The 22,240-nt window shown below is 39.0% G+C and overlaps 1 protein-coding gene across 1 annotated transcript in view; it reads right to left on the bottom strand.

Annotated features, from left to right (window-relative positions):
- The window catches only part of LOC142422649 (ADP-ribose glycohydrolase MACROD2-like), a 717,500-nt gene that overhangs the window by 1,155 nt on the left and 694,105 nt on the right, over positions 1-22,240 (bottom strand). The gene's annotated exons all lie outside the window — the stretch shown is intronic.

Genomic DNA, 22,240 nt, shown 5'->3' with positions numbered 1-22,240 from the left:
CCACTGTGTACAGAGCTATAAACCTTAAGATAGGAAGGGAAAAGAAAGCCCAATTTGTCCATCTTCGAAATCACAATTCCCTATGAGCGAAAGAAGAACAGAAAGACAGCCTTCCACGGAACCCCTAGCTCCCAATCCCACAGTGCAGCGTGTATGTGGTGTGTGTGCCGAGGGGTGGTGAGTGTCAGTAGGAGCCGCCATTTGTCTCTCAGATTGCAGTCCTGTGGTAGCTTCTGCACTTCTGCGATGGGGGAAGCGTTGCCATTGGTAATTCAAATGACAGCACAGTCACCCAAAACAAACAGGTTTCAGCAGAACTTCCAGACTAAGGACAGACAGCAAAGAAGGACTTGGCGGCATTTATGAAAAAACTCAATGTGACCAGAGAGAACCTCCCAATATGAGGCCACTGGGTGTACTAATGCACTAATTTAGAGTGAGCTCCTCGATGATTCTTGCTTAATAAGTCAGTTTTCTACTCCTGGCAGGTATCATCAGCTCTCTCACTTCTAGTCCTTATTCATATCCAGCTTTCAAACTCAGAATCACCTTTTGAAAAAATAAATTTGTAACCATTGGAAATTAACATTTCTTAAACTGAGGGCTGAGGGCGCCTCAACATGTAGTGGGTTCCACATCAGACTGCTAACCTCAAGGTCAGCAGTGGGACTTCACTAGCCATTCCTGGGGAGAAAGATGAGGCTTTGTACTCCCGTATAAAGTTATAGTCTTGGAATTCCACGGGGTGGTTCACTGTGGGTTGGAATAGGATCAATGGCAGCATGTTTTGCTCTGTTTTCTTTTTGAAACCTGAAGGTCAGCGAGAAAAGGAAGCCCTTCGATGAATAGACTGACACATTGACGTCCACAATGGACTCAGCCAAAGCAATGATTTGGAGGAAGGTGTAGGATTGGACAATGGCCTTTCTATGGACACCCAGTCAGTCAGTAGGAGTCGGGACAGACTTGATGACATATCAACAGCAACATGGCTAGATCAGAAATGAAGACAAGGATGCAAACTGTGTACAAATTGAGAATAATGATCCTTAATTTTACTAAATGGATCCTTTGGACAGAAAGGAAATACATGCTTACAAATTGAAGGGTGTAGAGACAAAGGGTAATCTGAGATTACCCTGAAAACAGAATGGGATCTTAAAGATCTGAAAATTCACTGTCCATAATGCAATGTAATTGATGTTTCCCCCTACTTTTCCTCCTCCTTGTTGTTATTGCAATTAAGGGAAAGTTGAATGTTGGATGAGAGGTTGACACTAAGAATTACAGAGCTCGGAGAAGGTACTATTTGGCTCTTGCTACCCTTCACTGGCATGGGAGTATCCTTTTATGGTAGAACATATCTTCTAGGGCTACAAGGTCTTTTGAGATTTTCTAGATTACTTGTTACATACCTTCAAAGTTTGAGAACAACGTGGTCTTAAAGTCCCTCACAACAAGTTAATTTACTTCAAACTACTCAACGGTGTTCTAGAAAATGGAGACAGAGCAAGCGAGCAGAGGTGGAAATTTGGCTAGCATATGCATGAAGTCTGTACACTGTGTGGGGACTCCAGTTCTTCAAACTCCTACTCCCCCCTGCCAAAGGCACGTTGCCAAAGGAAATTCATGGAAATCTCTTCTGCAGGAATCCTTAAAAGGCTATCAACACAGGTGGAAATAAGAAATAACACTGCCAGCCACACCGACGCTGAAGGGTTGTCTTCCTCCTTTAGACTTTCTTAATAAAATTCTTCAGTAATGCTCTGTCTTTAAAAATCTTTACTTTGGGAAGATAAAAACCTCAACTCACCCTTTCTGGTCAGCCCCTGTCTCTAACTCTGGTTAGAATTTTGTCTCAGCCTGCAATCTTTCTTGCAAGTGTGACAAAGAGTGGAAAGGCTCAAAACCTTGAGTCACCTCCAGATAATAAAGACGGTAGTTGAAATCCAAGCCTCACTGTTTCTTAGTTATGTGTGACACTCCAAGCCAGAGTTTACTTATGGGACAGAGAAAACTATTTATCAAAAATGATACTACTTCTCATGGCTGTGTATGCATGGAATTTGAATAATATAGTTTGGAGATATTCAGCATAGTTTCTAACATAATGAAATGTACCCTACTAATGATAGCAATTGTTTCAAACTCCTTAAATTGAAATTATCTGTGAATTTTGATACAACTCTTTTTCTAATTTAAAAATTAGAACTACAGAGAAGAAAAAGAGTCTGGAAATCTACCAATTCATTTATATTGATGTTCACTTTGGGAACTCTGTCCTATGAAATTACTAATGAAAATGAATATATATGTATTAGGATTCTGAGATCTCTATAATCTTGAAAACTTAGAACTATTCAGATACCCATCAAAGGAAAATTAGTTGAATAAATCACAATTTATTGATACAATGAATGATTATACAGCTTTTGCTGGCACAATAGTTAAGTTCTGGGCTGCTGAGTCAAAACCATCAGCAACTCCATGGCAGAAAATATTTGGTTATCTGCTCCTATAAAGGATTCATTCACCAGTAAAAACCTTATGAGGTAGTTGTACACTGACTGTCTATTATGGTCACCATGAATAATCTGAACAACAAGCTAACAACAAAACAAAAATAGGATGGGTTGTTCTATTGGTAAGCATTATGCTATACTTGGAAATATTTCCAAGTGAAAAGAGGAAGATTGAGAAACTCTTATACAAATTAGCCAAAGTTCTGTTTAAGAAGTCGAACAACAATACATTTCTATACATATATTTATGTGTATATGTAATCAGAGCAGGGAGCCCTGGTGGCATAGTAGTTATGCATTGGGCTGTGTTCTGCACAGTTTGAAACCACCCGCAGCTCCACAGCAGAAAGACTGGGCTTTCTGCTCCTGTCAACAGTGACAGTCTCAGAGGACCCCAAGGGCTTGTCATGAGTCAGCATTGAGTTGATGGCAGGGAGTTTGTTGATACTGGTAGAAACTGGTATATATGGAGAGAAATGTGGCATCAGTATTAGATGAAGGCTTATTAACAACCTGAGATATACAGATGACATAACATTGCTTGTTGGAAGTGAGGAATCCTTGAAGTACTTGCTGATAAAAATCAAGGACAGCAACCTTCAGAATGGATTACACCTCAATGTAAAGAATGCCCAAGTCCTCACAACTAAACCAATGGGTAACAACATGAAAAATGGAGAAAACCAAGATGAATTCTTTGACATAACAATAGCATCTGTATGTGTGTGTGTGTAACATTGTGTGTGTGTATATTTATAAAGGTTGATTTTTGGTGCCATAGAATTGATTTCCACTCATAGCAACCCTATGTATAACAGAAAGAAAGACTATTGTTCTTATGTTTGAACCCATTGTTGTAACCTCTGTGCTGGTCCATCTTGTTGAGAGTCTTCCTCTTTGCCACTGCCCTTCTACTTTGCTGTGCAGGATGGTCTTTTCTAGGGACAGCTCTCTTCTGATAACATGTCCAAAGTATATGAGATGAAATCTTGCCATCCTTGCTTCCAAGGAGCCTTACAGCTGTATGTGGTACTTATATAATTGCTTGTCAATTTGAGGATTAAGAGGGAAGGGGTGGAGCTAGCCTGTGAATCAAGTGATAGCCATTGGGACCTCTGGGTGGGCATGGCCTTCTCCTGAGGATTCTGGGAATTCCGATATTTCCTCCCTGGAGGTGAGAGGCACTCTCTCTCTGCTGACTCCTGGGGTAGCTGAAAAGACCTATGGAACTACCTAGTGCCCTGAGCTGGAGAAGCCACATGGAACCCCCTGCCAGATCTGAGATGCTTACATGGCCACTGGATCCACAAGACTTTCCACCTAGTAGCCTATGATCATCCTGCATTCAGCGTCATTGCATGTGTTTTTGAGTCTGAAGAGGACTTTGTAGATATGTATTGGGCTTATGGGCTAATACTGGACTTAAGGACTCTATCTGAACTGACTGGGCTGGGATTTTTTTCTCAATATTCAAATGCTCTTGTATATAGAGCTCTTTCTTATACACATATAAGTGTCCATGAATTTGTTTCTCTAGTCTACCTGGACTAACACACTGTGCTTCTTCCAAAACAAATATGTTTGTTCATTTGGAAGACCATGGTACTTTCAGTATTCTTATCTAGTACCACAATTCAAATGTATTACATTTTCATCAGTCTTACATATACATTTACACACACACATATATATACAAAAACATATATGAACTTATCTATGTATATAAATATATAAATGTATATTCAAATGCATACAAATAGACATATACTGAACAGATATACATTAAGATGTGAACAATAATTATGGGTTGAGTATCAGAGATGTATGAGGAAAAATGTCCCAGTTTCACTCATGTTAATAATTTTTTACAAGAGCTTGGAAAAAAGGATTTGGAAGTGCATTTCTTTCATGGCAAAGAGATAATTTTTTTAAATGAATAACTAAAATAAGGTTTGCTAGTGTTTAAAATCATATCCTGCTAGATATTGTCGGCATTATTTAGATCACAATCTAATGCAATCTCCATGGCTATATCAGCATGCAGGGCTTCAGTAGGTAAGGGAAGTGAAACTGAAGAGCTATTTAATAATAGTGACCACAGCTTAAATGCGTTGAAAACGTCTACGTGCAACACACTCTACTAAGACAAACTTTATAGACACGTTAATGTCATCACCCTCATTTTCAGGGCCCTCGAGGAGGTTAGTAAAATTCCTATGCTCACACAGCACTTCAGATGCAATTCAAAACCATAGGTTTTTGAGATTCCGTGATAATGGCTCCTAGCCATTACGATTCACTCCCTGCAGGATGGGAACGCAGGCACTCTTCACACAAATCCTGCATGTGCTATGCTGATCCATATATTAACTTACCGTGTATGAGAGTAAGTCAGAACACATAGCTACTAAGACTCCCTGCATTTTGTGCAAAACAAAACATGTTTAAACGTGTTTATATGATTCGTGGAGGGCTGCAGCCAAGTTCTCTTGGTAATATACTTATTTTAGTCTCCATGGAGTGTCTTTAAAAAAAAAAGGGAAAAGGATAGTTGTTGTTGTTGTTGTTGTATCAGGAGGTGGGGGGACTTGTGAGATTAGAGCTAATACCTTTTTTTTTTTAACAAAATAGAAGATTTAGATGGATCAAGCATTTTAAGGAGGGCCAGGAAGACATCATGGATGAGCCAAAAGAGAAAAAAAGTCAATGAAGAAATTGACTGAGGTCCACAAACTGGTGGAAGATGGCTATAGACTTAGCATTGGTGCAATCCCCTCTGAAGCTGGTATCGTACTGTTACGCATGTACACTGTTCAGTGAAAAATTTCGCCTCAGTAAGCATTTTTTATGTCTCTATGGAAGCCAAAAGTGTTGCGGAAGAACAGCTAGTTCAAAAAAAAATTATCTCTCCATCTGTCTTTTCAGCCTGGTTGAAGAAGACAATTTTATGGAACAAATTGTCACGAAAGAGTCCTAGATTTAGAAACAACAAGGGCCAGTTAAAAACGTCGCTACCAACGAGTTCTGCCAAAGGGGTAATCTGGAAATATTTTCTCAGGTGACAGAGGATGATATAGAATTTTTTTTAAATATCATGGTAGTCTTTTCATTCTTTGAGGTTATCGAGGGCTGACTTATAAAAACTAGGTAAACGTTGGCCACAGCCTGATCTTACTCTTTGAGATTTCTTTTTGTTCACTCAAAGAACATAGAAAATAAATATAGTCTGGGTTCCACAAGAATGCCCAAGCATCCACTTCTACATGGCATAAATTGAAAAGTGTAGAATTCTTTGGAAGAGGGTTGGAGACATAGAAACATTGCCTCAGAAATGTATAGACGTAGATGGAAAATATGTCAAGAAAAAAAAGTCCCATTTTGTTAGTTTGCTTAATAAAGCAGCCTATGGCTTTGTAGCAATACTCTTGATAGACCCTCGAATACCATCCAATTCATATATTTTAAGAATATAATTTTGATTCATTTTATAAAATGCTTATAGACATGAAATCATGACAGCAATAAGTATACGAAGAATTTCCATTAGCCTGGAGAGTTCTCTTATATATTTTTTCCCAGGAAATTACCCCTCCCACCATTTGGAGGGAGTCCCTATTCTGATTTCCATTGCACTGTTAGCTTATTTTATATCTCTAAGGTAGAAGCATTCCTCCACTCCTCCTTACAAACTAATTAAATGGAAAAATCAAGGAAGTTTATGCTAGCTCCTACCTACTCAAAGAGAGGCCCAGAAACCGCTTGTACCCCTCCTCGATTGCAAACAGAAAAGAAGAGAAATGAAAAGCAAGTCCACTACCTATGTGGGGGTGCCCTCAATGGCAAAAATAATTTGAATATCCAACTCACTCTTGAGGCTTCCTGATTGCAAAGTTTGAATGCTCTCCAGTTTCAGCCTAATTTTAGTTGTTTTCTAGTATAAATGAATAGTCCTCATTGCTTTATATTTTTTTCAAGAATTTACAATGGCTACTGACAGGAGAGTTTTTCTGAAATAACCTATTTTGTTAGCATCAGAAACTGGAACAACATTCCACAATTTTGAATAAACTTGCTCTCATATTATTTCTGAACTCTGTGTTTATTTACAACCTTTGGAAAAGCATAGAAGTAAAAAAGGAAATTTTATTATCAATTTTACTATTACTGTGTGCAAAAGTGTTACTGTGCTTTTTAAAGAAAACGCGCACACACACACACATGCATGCACACACAAACATGCACAAACAGACCCCATAAAAGAATATTCCCACAAGAACACTTAAAATTCTCTAATCTAGTCTCAGTTCTGTTGTAATATTTATTTTTCAAAAATGCACATCATGTCATACTACTTTCTTCCTAAAATAATATTTACTACTTCCTATGTCTTACAGTAAGAAGACTTGACGGTGAAGAGGTTCACCCCTCAGCTGCTCAGCAGAAGGCCAGCGACTCAAACACCAGGCGCTTTATCAGAGAAAGACGTAGCAGTCTGCTTTATTAAAAGTACCTCTATGGACACACTGTAGGGCAAATTCTACTCTGTCAAAGTTTACTTAACAACACAGGTTTATTTTTCGTTTATATCCTACAATACAAAACCCTTAACTAAGGTATAGTATTTTATAATCTTTTAAAATATAGTTTCAATAGTCAATCTCCTATCTCTCAAGAATCTTTGGCCACACCCACATCCTTATCCTTCCTAGACACACCAGGACTTTGTAAAGTGCTGTCTCCTCAGCAGATCAACTTACTTCCCCCAAACCTCTCCTTTCATTCTTCTTTCAAGCGAGGTCTTTATCATTCTTCACATTTGAATTCAAATGTTTCCTCAGCTGAAGAGCAACATGAAAGAACTTTTAAAAAACAATGTCGTTGTTACATGTCATCGAGTCACTTCCAACGCAAAGGGACTCTGCGCAACAGAACGAAACACAACTCAGTCCCGCACCACCATCACAAAAGTTCTTCTGGTTGAGCTCACTATTGCAACTGCGTCAGTCTCTCTGGTTGAGGGCCTTCCTCCTTTCCCCACCCTCTGCTTTACCAACCGTGATGTCCTTCTCCAGGGACTAGTGTCTCCTGACCATAGGTCCAAAGTGGATGAGACAGTCATCCTTGCTCTCAGGAGCATTCTGGCTGCACTTCTTCCAAGACAGTTTTGTTTTTGTTTTGGAAGTCCTTGGTGTTTTCAATGTCGTTGCCAGCACCATAACCCAAACCCATCAAGTCGTTATCTTCAGTCTTCAAGCTAGATCTTTAGTCTTCCTTATTCAATGTCCAACTCTCACATGCTTAGGAGGCAACTGGAAAAATACCACCATGTGGGACAGGTGCACCTCTGTCCTCAAAGTAACCCCTCGCTTTTCAATATTTTAAGGAGGTCTTGTCCACCGGATTTACCCAAGGCAGTATGTCCTTTGATAACTTGACTGCAGGTACCATGAGAATTATTTGTGGATCCCAGCAAGATGAAATGTTCTGCTTGGATCCACATTAGACTTTCAGTGTCTGACAATGTTTCTACGCTATGCATAAAGTTTTCAGTGGCTAATTCCTTCAAAGGCAACAGCTGATTCCTTCTTAGTCTGTTCTTAGTCTGTTTACTTTGGGTGAGCCTTCTGGTATTTGAAATAGCAGTTCCATACCTTGTACATCACAGCAACACACAAGCCACCACCGTGTGACAAAGGGACAGACATGTGGTGGCTAAAAGACAATCATGGCTCCTTACGTCCCCAGCAGGAGCACTGGTAACAGAGTGGCTAAGCATCCAACTGCTAATTGAAAGGTTTGCAGGACAAACCAGCCACTATGTGGGAGAAATAGCCTGGCCTTCTGATGTCATAAAGTTTACAGTCTTGGAAACACAATGGAGCAGTTATTTCTGGTCCTATGGGATGATTATGGGCCAGAGATAACTAATGGTACACAACAAAGTGTTCCTATAATCTTCTGTTTTGTACTTTTATTGTCTTACTTATCAATTATGTTATAGCTATTATATAAATAAACAGAATGTTTATATGCTAAAAAGCCTGTTGCCTCCCTTACTCTATTAGTTTCTTGAGGACATTGGAGGTGGCCTATTACTTTTATGTTCCCTGATATTTTTAAGTTGCTGGAAGACACGCAATACAACATCGCTGCAGCTTTGACATCTCCCCATGGCTGGCGAAGGAGTGCTGGTGGTGTAGTGAAGTGCTTAGCAGCTCGCCAACAGGTCAGCTGTTTGAATCCAACAGCCAGCCACTGCACTGGAGACAAATGTGGCAGTGTGCTTCTATAAAGACTAGCCCTTTACATGGAGCCAATTCTGACTCAGGATTTCTGAGACTGTCAATCTTCACGGGAGTAGTCGGCCTTATTTTTCGCCTTTGGAGTAGCTAGTAGGTTTGGAGCTCCAACCTTGAGGTTGGCATTGAAATGCCTACCCCATAGCACCATCAAGTATCACAGCCTTGAAAACCCTGTGGGATGAGTCAATTTTGCCCTATAGGGTCATTATGAGTCAGAATCCAGTAAAGAACAATTAGTTTGGAGCTTTTTTGGTTTTAGTCCTGTGAGAGGCAAAGAGGGGTCTGATTTTCTTAATGCTTTTATCACAGAAATACCTCAAGTGGATGTGTTTTTCTGTTTGTTTATTTAAACATTTTAATCACTTTACTGGGAGATCTTATAGATATTATAACATTTCATAGTTCAATCACATCAAGCAGTATTGTACAATTGCTACCACAATCAGTTTCAAAACATTATCTTTCTTCTTGAATTCCTGGATATAATCTCCCCTTTATCCCCTCCCTCTCCAGCAGGAAACATTTTTTTTCAGCCTAGTTCCCCCTACCCCGTATCTTACACAGTGCAATGTATCCACAAGTATATGTAGCTTTGGCCGAGGACATGCCTACATCTGTAAGTGCTTCAAATAAACTCATGTGTGCAGGACAGCACACAGTAGCCCAAGTTATGGAACCCTCTGACCCATAAACAAAAACTCCAGAGGACTGAGACCTCGGGCTTCGTGGACTAGGACTATCTTTTAGGGGACATTTTGGTTAGTTAGGATAGCATAGGCCTCAAGGAAAATATTCTACATCCTGCTTTGGTGAGTTGGCATCGGGCGCTTAAAAGTCATCTAAGATGTAACTGCACCAGTAGGATGTCAGTTTGTCATTTTGCGAAGGCTTGCAAGCTGCTGTGAGGCTGGAAGCTATGCCCTTGATATTTCAAACCCTATCAGGGTCAGCAAAAAATGTTCAGCAGAGCTCCCAAACTAAGAGCAGCTGATCAAGAAGTAGGAGGCTGTCCACTTCTGAGGAATTAGTCATTGAAAACCTTATGCACAAGATCAAAACATTGTCAGATACTAAAAACCTAAAGGAAAGAAGCAGAACATTGTCAGAGATGATTCCAGTTGAGTCCTTCACATGGGAAGGTATTCAAAATAAAACCGAGGAAGAGCTGTCTTTTCAAAATAGAATCAACCATGGAGATGAGAAAAGCGTGTAGTGGTAAAGTTTTGGGTGCTCATTTGATGATATGCACGATTCAAAATAAGAAGAAGCAGCTGAAAATTCAATAAGTAATCGGAACTTGAAAGGTAAGATGTAAGCATCTAGGAAAATTGTGAGTTGAAAACAATTAAATTAAATGGATAACAATTGATGCTGCTGGCATTAGTGAGCTGAAATGGACTGGTATTGGCCATTTTGAACCAGAAAATCATATGTGGGAAATGATATAATCAAGAGGAATGGTGTTGCATTCATCATCAAAAAGGACATTTCAAGATCTATTTTGAAATACAATGCTATCTGTAATCTGATTGTATCTATCTGTTTCAAGGAAATCCAAACAATACAACTGACATTCAAATTTATGCATTAACCACCAAAGGTAGTGATGAAGACATTGATGAATTCTACCAACCTCATCATCCTGAAATTGGTCAAATATGTAAATCAAGGCGCATTGATAATTATAGCCAGTTGGAAACAACGAGGAAAGAAGAGTAGTTAGAAAGTATGGCCTTGGTAATGGAAACGAACCTGGAGTTCACATGATGAAATTTTGCAAGACAAACAACTTTATCATAAATACCTTTTCAACAACACAAAAGACAAGGATACATATGGACTTCCCCAGAAGCAATAAGGGGACATCAAATTGATGGCATCTTTGGGAGGAGATGATGGAAAAGCACAGTATCAGCAGCTAAAACAGGGCCAGTTGCCAATTGGCAAACACACCATCAATCGCTAATTTGTAAGTTAAAATTATGATTTAAGTTGAAGAAATTGAAAATAAGTGCATAAGAGCAAAAAGAAAACACGAGTTAACCCCACCTGAATTTAGAGAACCTATGAAAAACAGATTTGATACATTGAACAGTGATCATTAGGTTTTTTTGTTACCACATGGCTCCCATAGGAACGTGTGGGCAGAGATTAGCTTGCCCATCAGGTCACAGCTTAATTGGACGCCACTGAAATAAATGGAGGCCCACCCACCCCTCTCTCTGCTTCACTTTCTTGCTGTTGAGACACTCAGAGAGCTGGAGGAGTCACGTGGAGACCTGTACCAGTGCTGAGAAGCTTCCACCACCATTCTGTCCACAAGACTTTTCCCCCACTAGCCTGTGATTTCCTGCACTCGACATCATTGCTTTGACTGTGAATCTGAAGAGGGATTTATAAACTAGCATTGGACTTATGGACTATTCTCAGAGTTACAGACTTGATCTAGACTGGGGTGGGATATTTGTTTGATATGTAATTACTCCTTGGTATAAAGCTCTTTCTTATACATATAGGAGTGTCTCTGGATTGTTTCTCTAGTCAACCCGATCGAACGCAAACACTAATGAGAGAAGACCAGCTGAGCTGTAGGATTACATCAAGGACATCATACATGAAGAAATCAAAAGGTTATTAAAAAGACAGAAAAGACAAAAAGTCAAAGTGGATATCAGAAGAAACTCTGAAACTTGCTCTTAATAGTAGAGTAGCGAAGTCCGATGGAAGAAACTTTTGAGTCAAAGAGCTGAATAGAAATTTTCAAAGGGCAGCTAAAGAAAGCAAAGTCAAATATGGTGAAATGTGCAAATGCCTAGAAAGAATATCAAAAAGGAAAGACATGTTCAGCATATCTTAAACTGGAGAATTGAATAAAACTCCAAGCCTTGACTTGTAATATAAAAAGATTCTATTGTCGAAATATTGAATGATGCAGGAAGCATCAGAATAAAATGGAAAGAATATACAGAGTGACGGTGTCAAAAAGAACTGGCCAGCATTCCACCATTTCAGGAGGTGGCTTATGAGCAAGAGCTTCTACTTCTGAAGGAAGAAATTCTAACTGCACTGAAATTATTAGCCTATAACAAGCAAAAACAAAAGATTGATGGACTACTCATTGAAATATTTCAACAAGCTGATGAAGCACTAGATTCACTCACTGTTCTAAGCCAAGAAATTTGGAAGACAGCTTCTTGGCCAGCTGACTAGAAGAGATATATATTCATATCCACCCCCGAAGAAAGACAACCCAACAGAACACTCAAATTATATAACAATACCATTAGTATCACATGAAAATACAATTTGGCTGAATCTCATTATTGATTGCAGCAGTACACTGAGGAGCTTCCAGAAGTTCAGGCCAGATTCGGAATAGGAAGTGGAACAAGGTATCATTATTGACATCAGATAGCTCTTCATTAAATGCAGAGAACACCAGAAAGTTGTTTACCTGTGTTTAAGGACTATGGTAAAGTATTCAACTGTGTGGACCACAACAAACTCTGGATAGTCTTGAGAAAAAGAATGGGAGTACCAAAAGACTGCATTGCGCTCATGCAAAACCTGTTCCTGCATCAAGAGGCAGTTGCGTGGACAGATTAAGGCATATTACATGATTAAAATCAGGAAATGTATGCATCATGTTTGCATCCTTATCATATTTAATCAAACTGTATGCTGAGCAAATAAAAAAGAAGCTAGATTATATGCAGTAAAATGGGGCATCAGGTTTGAGAAAGACTTATTAAAAATGTGTGATATGTAGGTGACTCAATCTTGCTGGCTGAAAGTGAGGAGGACTTGAAGCACTTGCTGATAAAGATCAGGGGATGCATAGCTCAGTAGGACTTTTCAATGTAAACAAATTCAAAATGCCTACAACAGTATCAGAAGGTAGCATCATGGTAAACAGAAAAGGTTGAAGTTGTCAAGCATCTTGTTTGCATCTACAACTAATGCTCATGGAAGCAGCAGTCAAGAGATCAAAGGCTGCATTGCATTGAGTACATCTGCTTCACAGGACCTCTTTAAAGCTTCGAAAAGCAAAGAAAATGCTTTGAGGACTAAGGAGCACCTGGCCCAAGCCATGGTATTTTCCATTGCTTCATAAGCATGTGAAAGTTGGATACTTTATAAGGAAGTCTAAAGAAGTATCGATGTATTTGAATGACAGTGCTTCAAAGAATATTGAAGTACCATGGAATGACAAAAGAACTAGCAAATCTATCTTGGAAGAGATACTGCCAAAATGAATGTTCTTTAGAGGATGGAGAGACTTGCCACACATACTTTGAATATGTTGTCAAGGGGGCCAGACCAGAAGTAGGACGCCATGATTGGCAAAGGAGAGGTGCAACAAAAGAAGAGAAAGGCCTTCCTCAAGATGGACCGATTCCATGACGGCACTGATGGGCTCAAACATCAGAACAATTGTGAGGAGAGCGCAGGGCTGGGGGGTGTTTCATTCTGTTGTACATAGAGTAAATATGGGTCAGAACCACCTTGCCAGCACTTAACAATAGGATGCAGCTATTTGCCTCTCCCTGTAAGCAGTAAAGAACAGTGGGGGGCGGCGGGGGGGAATGATCAAACACTAGGGAAATATTTATCGCCAAATACTATGTAATACATGAATCTCACCCTCCACTACCATGAGGACAAAATAATTAGACTGAGCTTGATTAATCATACCCTCAGGCCTACTACCTATCACTCTGATGTGTATGACAATATAAGTAGAAAAATGGGGGGGGAGGAGCTTAAAATCATAGGAAAGACCTGACGTAAGCTGCCCTGTTAAAGACCAATGTCACACATCAAACTAAGACTCAGACACCCTTCATGCCTGCATATGAACCCACCTCCAGGGATAGCATTGGAGCCAAACAAGAAACAGGTCTATATATCGAACAGTAATGCCTCAGAATGATCACCCATAACACACCTTCAAAAAGTCCATAATTGTCTACTAGCAAAGTCCAAAAGGGAACGAAAGTACGAGATATAAAAATGAATGAAAATGTGAACCCAGATAGAAAGTGGAAAAAATGCAACTAATATCATGAAACAAAATCTGCATAAATTACTGAATGGAAAACTTTTACTACACCACAATAAAAATAAAGAAATAAAAGCAGCAACGGCAATCCTATCATCCTGAAATACTCACCTGCTCATTAGCAGCCCAGTGCTTACCTCACAGCACCACCAAGTCTCCTTCGCCTGTATATAATCTATAAGTAAACCCTCATGGACTCTAAAAGACGAGCATACTAGAGACGCTGAAAATATATAATCAACCTTTGAAGTGACCAGAGTCAAACTACAAAATTCTGCACTATATGGAGTTTCTGAATTCATATCAAAAACATAATCATAGCATCTACTTTGTACATTGCTCCGCGCTCACAGCATCTGAATAAGCAAGTACTCAAAATGTCTGAGTGCAGCAGAGATCCTCTACAAAGGCAACACTGATTTCTCTCCAGCCATTCCTTTGTAATGACTCCGCAGTGCCCCACATGAAGAGATACTCTACCCCTACCTCTCCACTCTATTCTATTTCTACCCACTGCGTCCAACACAGTCTAACTCAGTGGTTCTCAACCTTCCTCATGCTGCGACCTGTTCATACAGTTCCTCCCCCCCACCCCAACCACAAACTTATTTTCATGGCTACGTCATCACTGTCATTTTGCTACTGTTATGAATCACGTGACCCCTGTGAAAGGGTCCTTCAACTCCCAAAGGGGTCGCGACCCACGGGTTGAAAACCACTGGTCTAACTGTCCCTGTGATAACAGTGACTCTGAGGCTGTTTCCGTTATGGACCTCTAGAAGCCTTTCACACACTGCTCACTCCCTGGCACCCAAACACAGACACAGCTCGGGGTCTAAGACCAGAAGAGCTCCTGAATGTCTCACAAGTTCAATTTAAGTCAATGCCTTTTCAATCAGTATGGTCTGACTTATTACACAGAGAGAGAAAACATGCTGTTGACCCATGCCATCATCATCAACACCATTACTAGAAAATATAAAAATCTTCAATCCACTCAAGGAAATATTCAGAGAAATACAGTTAATAGTTGTCTCACACCTTTTGGGAAATAAAAAAAAACATTTAGCTAAAGCAATCAAGGGAAAAGTTGATTCCATTAGAAGCCACATGTAGACTGAAAGGAAGATCTATGTGCCAGGTGTCAAGTAGCATCAACATTCCTTTTAGGAAGGAGAAAAAATATCTGTGAGAAGTTCCAGTCCAATGATAAGGACATCCACATCTTGGAGTTTCAAGGCAGGGGCAGCAAAAAGAGGAATGCCCTCAATAAGATGGACCGATAAAGTGGCTGCAGCAATGGCCGCGAGCATAAGCACAGTGTGAGCACGGCTTAGGGCCAGGCAGCATCTCATCTTGTACTTAGATAGAGTCGCCATGAGTCAGAACTTTTGACTCAATGTCACCAAACAACCAATAGCGTTTGTGAGCTGATGTGGAATGACTTAGAAATTAACTTTAACTATGATATTCCTGGTTTATTTGAAGATGAGGCTTGGACTCTGATCTCAGGAGAAAATGATACACATAACAGAATAAACATTTTAATAGGTCTTATCTCAGACAGGAACAATTTTCAATTACAGACCACACTTCTAGTTTGTTTCAATCTCTAATGCAAAATGTTAAAGAATGACTCAACTAAAAAGCTGTATTTATCAGCGTCCCTATAAAATATTAAACAAAACTGAGTAACCAATGAAAAAGAAACAGACTTTCTTGTGTGGTCTTATACAGCACCTTTTTACAAGACGTTTACTCACTCAGTCTGTGTCTTACTTTATCTCTTTTTAAACCTTGTTAGCACTCCTTTGCACTTCCTTTATGGAACTCCAGTGTGGTGACCAGACTTGAGAAGCCATCTAGTGAGCATGACTAAGAAATTCACACGCTGATGTGGTAGAAAGGAGAGCTAATAGGTAATTGGATCACAGTGGTTATTTGTGGTGGTGCCCTAAACAATCTGGCTCCAGGATTCTCAATACATTCTCTAAAAATAAAATATAACAAAACAATAAAAAAAATATTCTGTGCCATGTAGCCATTATCTAGGGTGGGGTGGGGTCCTTGTAACATTGAGCTTAATGTTATTTCTCGGTGCTGTAGGTATATACCTTAATTCACTGAGATATGTTCCTTGGCATTTTGGATAATTAACTACTTTTCACCATTAAAGAAGTATTAATTATTGAGAAATTGTGATCTGGAAAATTAGTAGATAGGGAATACCATGGTGATAAAAATATCCATCAATTTTTTGGGAGGAAGTGAAGAATAAGTGACCATGCCCCTAAGAAACAATGGCAGCTAGAGGAACTTTGAATGAACAAGGCTTGTAGCTATGTGACAATACGATAGCTCATATTTCATCAACCCTTCCCATACCTGATTTACTCCAGGTAGATGCTACTGCAAAGAATGAAGATTAGATTTTTCTGGAAATGGACTGTAACCGATTGAATGAAGAACAAATTTTCTATAGAGGTTATAGGCATTTTCAGAAAAAGATTTTAGTAAAAAGAGTGCTACATAATTGAAAATGCCTAAGGGGTTCTGTAGTGTTTTCAAGAGGTCAGTATTATATTTATTATTATTAGTGTAAAATTGACGTGTGTGTTTAGAAATAATTGTGTCATGTTTCTTATGCAAAGGCGTCTTCATTCATCCATCAGAGATCACCCTCAAGGAAATGTAAAAAGGCAAACCTCACCCTATCTATATTCCTTTGAAAAAATACAAGTCTTCAAAATCATCCTCCAACCTGGTCTTAATAACATCTAAACATCCATGGATTATTTAACCTGAAGTAAGGAAGAAAGAATAGTTGTCTTTTAAAAGCATATCCGTATCAGCCATGAACCTGCTTCCCGTGTGTGGCATCTCCTGGATTAATGACATATATTTTTTACTTGTTTCTGAGACAGTTTTGCTTAATAGAGACCAAGTGAAGCAGAAAAGCAAGGGGAAAGTGAAATGTCTATTTCCAAGAAATAAGGAATGAACAGATGAAATACTTCCTCTTCTACCAGAGATTTTTCAGTGGCTAGGGACACAAGTTCAGGACTAGGGATGATGTAGGTCAATATTAACAGGTGCTTCTAAGAAAACTCAATCTCATATCAGAGTCTTGAGGTAGATAGAATGAAGTAACCTTTTATCGGTAATTAGTTTTCAACTCTACCCGTGTTACCGATTCTTATCTCATTTCTTCCAACAAAAAGAAAACACATAATACAAATACAAAAGCTTCCACTCTCATCTGTCCCAGAAAATTAGAGTTAAGATTTTAGGTGAGATGATGGAAAGTTAAAAATATTCAGAGAGAAAAATAATCTCTCTGAATGTTCACCTGGATGTCTAAAGGGAAATGACAACAGTCTAACCTGCATGAGTGGATTGAAAAACTATCACATTATGACACACCCAAGAAGGAATATTTGTTTGGTAAACTCTTTACATTCTACTCCACGTTTCTTAGCCGTTGAAAGGGCTAATGATGCGGTGCACCTTTGGGCCTGGGGAGAAGGCGAGCAATGGGGAAATGCACGCGTGGAGAGCGCATTTATTGCCACAATCCAAAACTAGTTTTCTCATCCCCAATTTTAAAATTTGAAATAGAGGATTCAGCACAAAATGAAGACAATATGAGGGTAAAATATGTGTTTTCAGTAATAGAAGATATGCTGAAATCAGCCAAATCTTTAGATTCACAGAACCATATAGCTGCCTAGCAGACAAGGCTGACATAGCAGCTTCCCAAGAAACCTTAGACACTGAACTGTTAGTGAGTGATATTTTCCCCGGGAGTCACAAAATGATCAAAAAGAGGAAAGGTCTACAGCCCAAACCTAAAACTTACCATTTGAACAAACAGAAAAGAAATGCTAAGGGCAGACCAAACCTATCAAAAATCAAGTACGGTAAATAATAAATATCAGGGGCACAAATAAATTGAAAAGAAAACCACTAGAAAGAATCAACAAGACCACAAGTTGGTTCTTCAAGATTATCAGAAAAACAGAAAAAAAAAAAAACAGCTAGATTGACAAAGGGAAAAAAAGAGAATCTGTAAATATTCAAAATAAGAAATGAATATAAAGACATTAAAAAATTCATCAGAGATTAACAAAGTCATAATAGAATATTCTGAAAATGGTATTGTTAAGGTGCCTTCCAATTGCATCTGACTTAAAGCAAGCCCATGTACAACATAAGAAAGCCTACCCAGTCCTGAACCAGCCTCACGGTCAGGCTTATTTTTGAATCCACTGCTGCATCCACTGTGTCAATTCATTTCATAAGAATGTCCTATTTTTCACGGACTTTCTACTTCAGCAAGCGTGATGTCATTTCTTCTCCAGGGACTGGTACCTCCTGATACGATGTCCAAAGTACATACAATGACCCTTCACCATCTTTATTTATATCATTCTGCGCTATACTTCTTTCAAGACAAATTCATTCATTCCCTTGGCAACTTGTGGCAAATTTAATTTTTCACCGACACCAAGATCCAAACCATTAATATTCATTATCTAGATTTCACATCTACATGAAGTAATTGAAAAAATATGGTGTGTGTCAGGGGCACCTTAATTTTCAACATGACTGTATCTTTCATCTTCTATTAATTTTTCTGTATCATTCAATGTTTTACCATTAGAATCCTAAAATATTCCACCTCATGACTTGAAGGTTTTCTTCAGTTCTTTAATCTTGAGAACTCCGAGGCGTGTTTTGCTCTTGGTTTTCTAACTCCAAGGCTTGTGCACACTTCATTATAATATTTTGCTTTGCTGTCTTGAGTGGTCCTTTAAAATATCACTTCATTTCTTCCATTCAATTTAGCTACTGTGCATTCAAGAGCAAGTTTCAAAGTCTCTCCCAACATCAATTTTCATCTTTTTTCTGTCTTTCTAATGAGAGTTTTCTTCCCTTATGTATGATATCCTTAATCATGCCCCACAACTTGTCTTTGGACTTCAGTGTTCAGTGCATCAAGTTTATTCTTTAGATAGTCTCTAAATTCAGATGGAATATAGTCAAGGTCAAACATTGGCTGTTATGACTTTTTTTTTCATTTTCTTCAGCTTCAACTTGAACTTACATCAGAGCAATTGATGATCTGTTCTGAAGCCAGCCCTGGTCTTGGTCTGACTGATGTTACTCAGATTCTCCATCATATTTCTCCACAGATATACTTGAGTTGATCTTAGTATATTTCACTTGAAAAGGTATATGTCAATAGAAACGGCTCATTTGTTGGAAAAAAAAAGATATTACAATTTTCCTGGCAAAATTCTTTCATGCAATTTGTGGTATGGTTTCTGTCACTAAAGCTATATTTATCAGGTATTGTTAAACTGCTCTTATAATAAGAATACAACTTGATCATAGTGTATGCTTAACATGTTGTTGAATTATGTAGTTGAAATATTTTTGAAAAAATTTGCATTTATATTCATGAACTGCCAGTCTTCAATCAATTTGTCATACTGTGGCAACCTGTTTGTTGAAATTAATCAATGAATTTACCACATAAAATCATTTTAAAATCCCATAATCATCTAAATTGATGAAGAGAAATCTAATGAAATCTAACTCCCTTTCTTATTGAAAAAAAGATCTAATACTAAAGACACAATGGGACATAACACACTTAAATTCATCACACTACTATTCACAATAGCAAAAAGAGGGAAACAACCTAGTTGCCTATCAATAGATGAATGGATAAATAAAATATACTACATGCATATAGCGTACTTCTTTCAACCATAAAGAATAATAATGAATTTTCAATATATACTATAATAGGATTAATTTTAAGGGCACTAAACTGAGTGAAATAACATACGCACACAAAGCAAAATACTGTAAGTTCTCACTGTTATCAAAAGATCATGAGAATATATACTGAAGCCAACAATGTCTGGTGGTTTACAGAAAATGGATGTGTATGTGTGGGAGAGCGGTCAATCTCTAGGACGGTGGTTCTCCCCTTTCCTAATGCCGCAACCCTTGAACACAGTTCCGTATGTTATGGTGACCCCCAACCATAAAGTTGTTTTCATTGCGACTTTATAACTATAATTTTGCTACTGTTATGACCCCTGTGAAAGGGTTGTTCAACCCCCAAACGGCTCATGACCCATAGGTTGAGTACCGCTGCTCTAGACAGAAGGCATCTGATAATTCTGCTCACGAAAAGGACAATACCAAGAGTGGATGGAATGTACGAGGTACGCGCACTAAAGAGAACCTCATGGCTTAGAAATATGCAGTCAGTTCCGATGCATGACAATGCTATAGAGGGTTTCTGAGACTGTAAATGTTTAAGCAAACAGCCAGGCTCATCTTTCTTCCTCAGTGCAGCTGGTGGATTTGAATGATCCGCTTTTCAGTTAGCAGATCTCTGACTAACCAACAGCACCTGCAGGATTCCTGTTTTCCTTTTTAAAATCGTCTGTTTTTATTGCTGCTAGGTGCTGTGGAATCAGTTCTGACTCATAAGAACCCTATGTGCACAGAAGGATACACTGTCTGACTTGTACCATTTGCATAATTGCTAAATTTGAGTCAGTGATGGGATTCAAATAATTGAACAACCGGTTCACTGGCCTAATTTTAAGTATTAAATCACTGTCCATTTAGGGCATTTTTTAAAAGTACATGGTGAAAGGTAGTTCATTACTTCACCATATCAGCATAGCACTGTGGCACAGATGAAAGTTAAAGAAGCCTAACGAAGGTAAATTTTTATTTGCCACATTGGGTGACTGCCCAGCTGCCCACCTTAGACAGAACACCAACTACCAGGGTCATTTTAACAGCCAGCTCATCAAACTCCACAAGGAATCAGGTATAGGTCTGTCAAGCCTATGTAAACTGGCTGGATCGCACCACTGGTTTGGCCATTGGAGCCACCTCTATGTCAACCCATCTCCTTGAGGGTCTCGCTCTTTTTCACCTCCCTTATTCTTTATCCAGGATGATAACTTTTCCAGAGACTGATCTCCATGAAAGTATGTCTAAATTATAGATGCGAATTCTGGCCATCCTCCTTCTAAGGAATATTCTGGATGTGAAGGTGACTTGGGGGTGCAGTGGTTGCACATTGGGCTGCAATCCATCTGCTTGGCAGTTTCCCACCGCCAGCAGCTGTGTGCGAGAAAGCTGGGTTTTTACTCCCATCAACACGTACACGCTCAGAAACCAACAGGGGGTCACTGAGTTAACATTGGCTCAAGGACAGCAAGTTCGTTCCTGCTTCCAAGGCAGACCTATGTATTACTTTGTCAGTCTATGGCACTTTGACTATTCTTTGCCAGAACCAAATGCACACAGATTATTCTTGATCGCCAACTTCCACATTACATCTAAGGAAGTTGAAAATACCAGGCGCACCTTAGTCCTCAAAGTGGCATCCTTGCTCTTCGACATTTTAAATACATCTTTTGCAGCAGATTTACCCAATGCAGCACATGCTTTGATCACCTGACTGCTCCCTACAACTTCAATCTTTCCTCCATTAATCATGATGTTACCTACTGGTCCAGTAAGGAGAATATTTGTGTTCTTTCCATTAATTCATAATACATATTGATGGCTGTACCCCTTGATTATCATCAGCAAATCTGCCTCACTCTTCATCACTTTTTCTCACTTACCACCACCTGTCGGTCCGTTTGATACTGTGGTGGGCTGAGGATCGCTATGCTGCTAGAAGCGATATCTTTGATCTTTCAAATTCCAGCAGGTTCACTCAAGGGGCACAAGTTTGAACAGAACCTCAAGAATAAAGCAGACTACAAAGAAGGTACCGGCAATCCCCTTCTGAAGAATTAGTCTCTGAAAACCTTAGAAACCGCCGCCAACACATATAACCCAATCCCTGGAGTACAGACAACAGAAAAGTGGGTGAAAGGAAACATCAGTCAATGAAAGACATGAAAAAATAATAATTTATAAATTATTAAGGGTTCGTGGGGGAGGAAAGTTGGAGGAGGGAGGGGAAAAATGACGAGCTGATAACAAGGGCTCAAGTAGAAAGAAAGTGCTTTGAAAATGATGATGGCAAAAAATGTAGAAATGTGTGAGCCCCCAGTAAAATGATTTTTTTAATAGAAGCCAAACATGCTGGAAGATGAGCTCCTCAAGTCAAAAGGCCCTCAACATGTGACTGAGTTAGAGCTGCCTTCTCAGTGGAGTCATCCATAAAATGGTGTGGGTAGAGTAAGGCTTTTTTGCTGATGGGCTATGCCCCCCAATTAGACAAAACCCTCATGGGAGATCAAAGATCAGCATTTATCAAAAGCAAAGACAAGAAGGTAAGGAAGGAAGGAAACTATTTA

The sequence above is a fragment of the Tenrec ecaudatus genome, chromosome 12 (assembly GCF_050624435.1).
Source record: "Tenrec ecaudatus isolate mTenEca1 chromosome 12, mTenEca1.hap1, whole genome shotgun sequence".
Taxonomy (NCBI): domain Eukaryota; kingdom Metazoa; phylum Chordata; class Mammalia; order Afrosoricida; family Tenrecidae; genus Tenrec; species Tenrec ecaudatus.
This window is presented reverse-complemented; position numbering and strand designations above follow the sequence as displayed.